This window comes from Strongylocentrotus purpuratus, unplaced genomic scaffold (assembly GCF_000002235.5).
Source record: "Strongylocentrotus purpuratus isolate Spur 01 unplaced genomic scaffold, Spur_5.0 spur5_contig_866, whole genome shotgun sequence".
Taxonomy (NCBI): domain Eukaryota; kingdom Metazoa; phylum Echinodermata; class Echinoidea; order Camarodonta; family Strongylocentrotidae; genus Strongylocentrotus; species Strongylocentrotus purpuratus.
The window spans coordinates 2,116,523-2,126,128 of record NW_022145575.1 but is presented as its reverse complement, the minus strand read 5'-3'; positions in this window follow the sequence as shown (position 1 = coordinate 2,126,128).

Sequence of the window (9,606 nt, the reverse complement as noted above, 5' to 3'; positions counted from 1 at the left end):
AATTAATTGCGATTGATATCAACTCCTTATAAGACGGGGCCCAGAATTGACTATGGTTCGCTACTGCACAATATATACCCAAATATATTTTCAGGAATTCAAATGTTTTCGCCAAGCTTAAAGTAAGTGTCACATACCACTTACTATAAGTGTTTCTGAGATAAACGCCTCTACTCTGAAGCTAGGCAATCAAATAGATTTAGGATTAAAAGTCTCAATGATCGTTTTCCTGATCTAAGTGGTTTCCATTATCACTAGACAGCCCCCGCAGTACTTTCCTGGAGGGAAAAATCTAACAGATATTTCCGATTGGGTGCATGGTCATTGAAGTACAAAGCGCTTAGCCTGCATGAAGTCTAGTTACGTGCCCACTAATTGATAAACCCTTTGCAGGTCAGGGCCTTAATAAAAATATATCGCTAATTTTCAGTCCTGTTATTAAAATAATTATAAGCCGGGGCCCAGGTAAATAACTATTACCCCTCTCTCCCCCCCCCCCCCAATAAAAAAATATTTTAAAAAAATCCAAATACGTTATAAGCCGGGGACCAGGTAAATAAGTATTACCCCTACCCCCCCCCCCCCCCCAATAATTTTTTTTTTTTTCAATCCAAATATGAAATATGTGCGTTAAAGCATAAAGCGAAAAAGCAGTTTCAATTCAATTCAATTTAATTCAAAATGATTTATTTCAAATAAAACTTTCATCGCGGCGTTTAGCCGAATTACAAAAGTTTACAAACAAACTTAATAACACATAATGCAATATATAACAAAGCATAACATGCTATATTGAATTTGTAAAATAAATCAGTATAAATACGAGAAATATAGCTTATTGCAACATTATTATGGAAACATGAATTAGAAAGAAATCTGAAACCGCCATACTTAATGTTAAACTTTTTTAATAAAAACCTCCTGAGTCTCCAACATAACAGCCTTTACAACTATAAAAGTTATGCGGTCTGCTGTTTGTGCTTAGGACATTATGTAGCCTAAAAGATTCATGTAGATTAATTCAAGTTGTCAAACCATGTGGTGAGAATTTGCAAGTGGATCTTTACTTGAGGTTATCTACTGGCGACATTGTCCTTTAGCTATACCCTGTCTTTACGCCCACTCTACTATTCAATGATAACCGCAAAGTGAATTAATTCTCAATACCCCAAAGTCACTTCACTCTGAATATAAAAGACAAAGACGACTGGATTCTCATAAGGAATCGAGCAAAATTAACAAAAATCTCTTCAATTCGTCACTACTTGTAGAAATATTATCATATAGCTTATGAAATCATAAAACATGGGCATATTGTTTTATGTGGTTGAGTAGTCGGACTTTTGATTCTGTTGCTAATGGTGAATGGAGATGAGAGAGCGTTCTTCTATATCGCGGTAGTTCAACAAGCAATTATGAAAAGCAATGTAGGCCCATTGCCAAATGCCACCTTCAAGTGAACTGTTCATGAATAATCGAAAAGGTATTTAATTCAAAGCTCTTTACTAATAAACTTTGTATGCACCCTTCCCTCCGATTAGGCAACGGGATTATCGCTAACGAAATAGAAATGGAAGTCTTGAGGCCAAACTATATTGCAGCCTTTTCTTCTACTATCTCAAATGTCGATGTCTCTTTGTTAATGCTCTCCTTTACATAACCGGCGGCTGAGCACCAAACCTTCCCAATCTCTATTTTCAGCTCCGTTAAAAGTTCATTTTGCCTTCTTTTATCTTGTCTCCAACTCAATCTCGTGCGTAAATAATCCTCAATTTTCTCGCAAAATTGCTTCGGATACCGAAGTGGATGGCTAAGTGTTTGGGATTTTTTCTTAAGAGCGCGTGTAACCAGAGACTTACATTTGATTAAAGTGCTTCTCCCGTAAGATTTGGGAACTAATTATATTTTTCAATATAAGCAGCGCAAACATCATTTTGCAAAGCCCGCAGATTGTAATCGGTTCTCGACTTTTGCAATGACACTTGTTCAAGCCGTTCTCCTTCATCTTGATTAAAGCATTCCATTTCTAATCGACTTGGCCTTTGCAAGATGTGCCGATAACGTTACACTGATTTGAGCAAAGTGAAAACCTGGAATGGAAGGGCTGGCAGAGATGCCGCTTCTTATTGGAGAGGGGAGGGGTATATGACACGCCCTACATTTGTAACCATTCACGTCAAATCAGCTCCTATCGAAGGCATTACTTTTTATATAGCATTCCTAGTTTACACATCTTTCTAAACTTTTAAAAATAGACGATAAGTCTTGATCCGATCCTGTATCAGGTTTATCAACAAACGTTTGAATACATTTTAACACTCTATGTGTGGTGTTGTTTGCATAATGCACGTTGTACGCGAGGAACTATTCCATAACGCCAAATAAGTATTGCAATTGGCCTGATGGAATAATGCGGTGTAAATAACATATGCCATATAAGAAGACAAAAACGAACAATGAAGGTTGCACATGAGGAGTCGAACTTAAGATGTATTTACCCTTGTTAGTTTGTGTTCAGCCTGTGATTTGTTCTCTCGACGCCAATTTTCGGACAATTCAAAAACCTTGCGCTCGGCAATCACACCCCTGCATCAAGAAATGTAGTATGTTGCCGCGTCTAGGCCCGTCCTGCGCATTATCTCATTGAATGAAGTTAATTTGACTGCGCCATTAATTACGCTTATAAAGCCTACGTTAGAAGTCGTGCTCGATTGAGCAGTGTATTAATTAATGCCAGGTTTGCAGTGTTTATTTGGCATTCCCTCTCTGCGCAATGTCACACATACGTCTCGGACTACCCCAGGCGCTGACGCAGCCATGCGTCAGGAATTGACGCGTCGTGTGCAAAGGGCAAAGGACGTGATCGTCACCAATGTGACCCGGACTTCAACATGGGTCAACTTATACAATTTATAGAACCTCTATAGTCTAACTTATATCTCCTTACAAGATGCTTAAGATATTTTCGCCCAGATTCCAAGCTGCGACCGGCTATTTTAGAATAGATATTTTTTAACTAAACGCTCATTTTCCAAGTGATGTCCAAAAATTGACTAGATTCCCAAACAAACACCTTGCATTGTGACCTATATAACGTCATAGAGCGGATGTTTGGCTCTGGTATTCAACATGATAAACAAAAAGCCCCTTCCCCTCCCTTATTTCCATCTCGCTCAAAAATAATCTAGTGCGGAAGACGCAGTTTCCGGTGAAAATTGCGCGGAATGGAGTGTCCTACTCCACTTCGGCGAGCCGAGAAATTTGTCTCTGTTCACCAGAGTCCAAAAAACGTATGCGATCGATCAGCATTAGGTCCATATGATTTGGCAATGATCAATGGATTCTACTTCATCGGCTCGGACAAGAGGGAACCTGATTCTTCATCAGTTCATTTCGCATCTAAGAAGCGGGCAGGAAGACGAGACCAATCGGATGTAAGAGAGAGCAGCTACATTATTTCAGCGATTTGACAAGAGTCGATTTGGGTTCTACACGTGGTTTGCATTCCTTCCTTTTAGAGAAGGAGGGGATGATTATGATTAAGCCTATAAAAAAAGATGTTGTATTGCCCTTAAGGTGCCATAACATGGGTTGGTCGGTCGGAAATCTTCTTTTTTTTTTGTTACTCCCTCTTTGGGCTGATGTTTCTTCTTCTATGGTAACAAAAACAATTATTTTTTGAAGAGCAGACCGTAGATTTCATGATTTTGGGTCGGTCGCAAAAGGCAATACAACATCTTTTTTTTAGGCCTTATTTCCGCATCTTGTATTTTCTTTTCTGACAGGCCAGTAACTAAGGATGGGCGCAGCCCCGCCCTAGAGAATAGAGGTCCATTTAATTACAACATGTTAAGATTTATTGTCTATTACCATGATGTACAATGAGCTTTCATGTTTAAACATATTTGTGGCTTACACCCAGTAAATAAGATCGATTGATCGATCTGTAATTGAAAAACAAGTCAGAAAAAATCCTTGGAGCCAGCGGAATTTGAACCTGCCATCTACTGCTTGCCGGGCAGCGACTCTACCACCAGGCCATCAAGCAGTAGATGGCAGGTTCAAATCCCGCTTGTTCCAAGATTTTTTCGCACTTGTTTTTCAATTACAGATCGATCAATCGATCTTATTTACTGGGTGTAAGCCACAAATTTATGTATGTTTAAACAATTGAAATTTCTCCCAGGAAGCATTACATTTATTAAAGGTATTGTCCTATGGCGGACTACTGAATATTAATAAGTCAGAATGAATCAGGAAAGCTTTGGGTATTTGTATCTAGTTCATCGTGACTGTGCCATGGAACAGTGATGGCCTGGTGGTAGAGTCGCTACCCGGCAAGCAGTAAATGGCAGGTTCAAATCCCGCTGGTTCCAAGATTTTTTCGCACTTGTTTTTCAATTAAAGATCGATCAATCGATCTATGTTTAAACTATTGAAATTTCTCCCAGGAAGCATTACATTTATAAAGGTATTGTCCTATGGCGGACTAATGAATATTAATAAGTCAGAATGAATCAGGAGAGCTTTGGGTATTTGTTTCTAGTTCATCGTGACTGTGCCATGGACCAGTGATGGTCTGGTGGTAGAGTCGCTGCCCGGCAAGCAGTATATGGCAGTTGGCAGGTTCAAATCCCGCTGGTTCCAAGATTTGTTCTGACTTGTTTTTCAATTAAAGATCGATCAATCGATCTTATTCACTGGGTGTAAGCCACAAATATGTTTAAACTATTGAAATTTCTCCCAGGAAGCATTACATTTATAAAAGAGCTTTTATATGTTCTAAAAAAACAAATTTGTTACGCATTCTAAAATCTTTTTCTTTTTTTTCTCGCTCAGTCGCTACGCTCCCTTGACTATTTAAAGACGCTGTGTTTCTTATGTCAGTATTTAAAAAAAACTGTCTACAATATGCAACGGAAGCAAGGGGGCAAATGTTTCCTTCAATGGAGGGGGAGCAAAATCCTTCCTTCCCCCTCACAAGGCCAAATCCTTTTATAAACAGAGGCGGGGTTCGTTTTTCATGTTTCCTTTGCCCGACGAAGGCTTTTGACATCATAAATTTTGCAGAATGACAATGCGAATGATGTTTTAAATTACTAAGTGTCAACACTCTAAAGTCGAATTATTCTCTCTCAGTAACTATGCTCCCTCGTATATTCATGCATGCACCCTTTCTTCAAGAACCGCCAATTGAGGGGCAGATGAGGGGCGGCTAAAATGTGCTTTCCCTTTACAAGACAAAGTTTTGCAAATTTTTAGAGAACATCTATATTTTCGTCCACCAAATTTGCACCTGAAGCGCGTACGGTGAGAAGATCGATGCCTCTCTCCGTACGGTGAGAAGATCGATGCCTCTCTCTTGTAAATGAAGTGGTAAAACATTTTGGCCGCCCCCCCCCCCCTCCCCCCTCACAAAACAAAGGACTCTTTCTCTGGAGGCTAGCGTATGTTCACACTTTATTATCAATCATTATCTTTATAGGCTGTGATTTTCCGTTGTATTCAAAACAATTTATACCTAATTACGCATATCGATTTCACAGAAGCAACTTTCACTCAGTGGCTACGCTCCCTTGCTTAATTAATAACTTACTTTGGGGTTTTATTAGTGTGACTATTATTGAATAACATTATATGACGTTAATTATACCTTATAAACATATACAACTTAATATGATTAAGATTGCTACTGTGCTAAAAGCATGGTAAAGAAAAAGGGGAATAGGTTTGTTTTCTTCTTCTTTTTTCGTAAAAATGTCCAAACATCATTCTTTGGAAATATCACGAAAATACTATTTATAAAAAAAATGCCAAAATTTCCCCTACCCTACCCTAGACTTATCGTTGACTGCTGTCACTTCTCTTTCTCTCTCTCTCTCTCCCTTATATTATCCTTGTCTGGATCCAAAAATAGGGTAAGGATAGACGGGGAAAACTGGGACTAATTAGATTTCATAGTCTCGCTTGACTTATCCCTGAATCTAATAGAGAGAAGTATCACACGTACGAAACGAAAATCCAAAAGGAGGCCCGCCGAAAAGAAATTTATTCGGCACGTCTGTTATCGAATCGGAGAGGAATAGAAAACGGGTCATGAATGCGACGTTTGATAAATGTAATTAAATATATTTCGCATATTTCCCGTATGGTTTTGGACATACGAAAAAATGTACTAAGAATGTTTTTTTTTGGACTTTCAAGGAGAAATATGACTGATTTATCGAGGAAGTGGACATTTTTTTTTTACTAAATGCAGGTATACAAAAAAGAGAACGTGTATGTGGCAGGCGGTGAGGCGTGAGGGGATTGATTTTTGAAGTAGGGTGCTCAAAGTGAGCAAAGTGCCCATCGGCGAGGAGTCCAGAAATCTGCGGTGATCCGTTCGGTACAAAAAGAATGACGTTATCGAGCCTTTTGAGAATCCACACCCCTACGGACCCTTTGAATAATGTAGTCATATCCATTTAGTCCATATTAGAAATAAACAATCTCGTTTAAGTACAGATGCATTTCTAAGCTATTCTTATTTAAACATGATTATGATTCAGTATGTACATTGTTTCGAAAGTAGATTCAGGGGAAACATGATTGTTATTGATTAATGTTTAGGTAAACAGAACATACTTTAGGAAAGAATCAAATTGTGAAGATCTCACGACTAAATCAGAATCGAAGGAAGTAAGGCGTTTGATTAGGATTCAGTATGTACATTGTTTGGAAAGTAAATTCAGAGGAAACATGGCTGTTACTGATTAATGTTTAGGTAAAGAAAACATACTAAAGGAAAGAATTGTGAAGCTCTCGCCACTAAATCAGAATCGATGGAAGTAAGGCTTATGCCATTAGTCATGATATCCAAAATCGAGCGGTCTTCTTCATGAATGTCAATACCCCCCGAATGTATATAACCTCGCAGTCAGTACACCCTCGTAAAGTGCATCCTTTTTTGTCTTTAATATGAAGGTGCCCCTACTCGAATAGGAAAGAAAGCATCTATGAATAATACATTACCATCAATCATCGGACCTAAAATAGTTGCATGTATAATACAATAAAGAGAGTTGTGTCTAATGATACGGGCTTAATTTAAAGAGAAGGTTGAGTTCTCGGAAGAGGTGAAGAATAATTTGTGAGCGTTATCATTGCTTAATGTAAGTGTGGAAGAACATTAGATAAAAAATATTCTAAATATAGCATGTAACATCATACAAATCGGGACGGATATTTATTCCACATGTTCGTGTAGTCCCATATACATCTATCTGTGTACAGTGCTGGTTACTTTACCAATACTAGGCCAAATTTCTTATCATTTTGATGATTCCAGAACCTTGCAGTACACACCAACACTTATATGCTAGATGATCAACCTTATCTGATCGATTCCACAAAGGTTCCTTTCACAATGAAATCGCAATACCAGAACTCAACTTTATCTTTAAAGGTAAAGACCAGTATTGGAAACGCCCCACTTTCAAAAAATGAAATGGAAGCTCTCATTACCAATCATGTGAAAGAATAATAATAATAATAATAATAATGTAACTTATATCGCGCCAAATCCACTCTGTGGATTTGTGGATTTTGTGGATTTGACTAATACATGATGATAACAAATTTGCCGGGAAACCGCCTACTTATTCATATAATTGGTAAATTTGTTTCTCTCATGGTCTGTGAGAGATATAGGGTAGTCCCATATACATCTTTCTGTGTATAGTGCTTGTAACTTTACGAAGAATGGGCCAAATTTCTTATTATTTTGATGATTCCAGAACCTTGCAGATGCTAGATGCTAGATGATCAACCTTTTCTGATCGATTCCACAACGTTCCTTTCACAATGCAATCGCAATACCAGAACTCAACTTTATCTTTAACTCATGGTGATAAAGAATATCAAATTCAAACTACACCCTCTTTTCTCATGAAGGTGCCCTTATTAAAACAACATTAATAATAGATATGAATATAAGATAACCATCAATCATCATGCGCGTGTCGATGCCCGGACGCGCATATTTTTTTTTACACAACTGTTTAGCCAGTTCAGTCAAGTATACTGTGCGAATGACTGGAGACAGAGTCTAACATTACTGTTCTCGGTATTTTTGTATTGCTGGAGCTGTACAAACTCGGGCGTGTAGCTAGCAGCGGCTGTGATTAGCTACATTAATTGTAGGCAGGGGCGGTGATCCCAGGGGGACGGGGACACGTCCCCCCGGAAATTCGAAAAAGTGCAAAAAATTAATAGCAAATACGGACTAAAGACTGCAACACACTTATAAGCTCTGGAGGGCCCAAGAGTGCAGCGTTTAGACTAATACAAATGCAAAAAAAACTTCTCGCTCGTCCGCTAGCATCTCTCGCATAATATCCTTCAAAAAAATACAAGTAAAAATTGTAGAAAATCTGTGTATTCCATTGGTATCACGTAAGCACAGTTTACACTGTATGTTTACAAGATTAAGAGTTATAGAAATAGATCAGTGCTACAAAAATGAATATTCCGCTTGCTCTTTTCAGTAAGGAGTAACTACAACATATTAAGTGTATATATTTGCCAGACAGATATTTTAACATCGGTAGAGCAGTGGTCTTGTAACCCGGTGACCCGGGTTCGAAACCAAGTCAAGGCGCTTGAGTAACATATAAGAGTGGTGGTGATGCGGATTATTTTCTTCTGCCCGATCAAAAATGATCTGATCGATTTCTTAGTTCTCCCAACTCTATCATTACAATTAAATTACATTTTTTATGTGAATGAAAATTGTCACAAAGCAATGCATTGGCTTTATTTACCATTCTAGACATTTAAGTTTTGAAAGATTTTTTAAAGCCTGATATATGTCTTATTTTCATGGAAAAACGGTTGGAAAAATTCAAAAAAGGTTGGGAGAGTTTAATGTTAGAGGGTGTCGCACAGTGGATTTTTTTTCAGTTTGTTTTGCATGTTAGAAAGTTAGTACAGTAGAAGGAATATAATAAGTAACATTTCAATTACGTAGTTTTTTATCAATGTTACCGAGTCACTTTAAGCCAGATCGATATTGTTAAGTAAAAGTTGTACGATAGCATCATTCAGTTTGATTTGATTGGAGTTATATCTCATTAATGAAACAGTGTAAAGGCTATTTAGTCTCAAACAAACCTACACCATTAAACTTCAAGCTCACTCACATATGATATATTGCGACACTTTCAAGGCTACTTATTATTTCAAGTTCATGTATGTACAAACGGCAACAGTTTCAATATAAAATGTAAGTTCTTCTCACTTAAATCATTGGTCTGGAAACAATTATCTGCCCACTGTTGTTTATTGTATTACATTTTCACTAACGATGAATTTAAATTGTAATGCAATTTTTAAGTTTCCCAGGTTTATTTAGGAGAATAGAAGATTGATATTGTTAGGTTGTTCGATAACATCACTCAATTTGATTTGATTGGAGATATATCTCAGTAAAGGCTATATATTCTCAAACAAATCTACATCATTTAACTTCAAGCTCACTCACACATGATATATTGCGACACTTTCAAGGTTACTTATTATTTCAAGGTCATGTATATACAAACGGCAACAGCTTCAATATTGAAT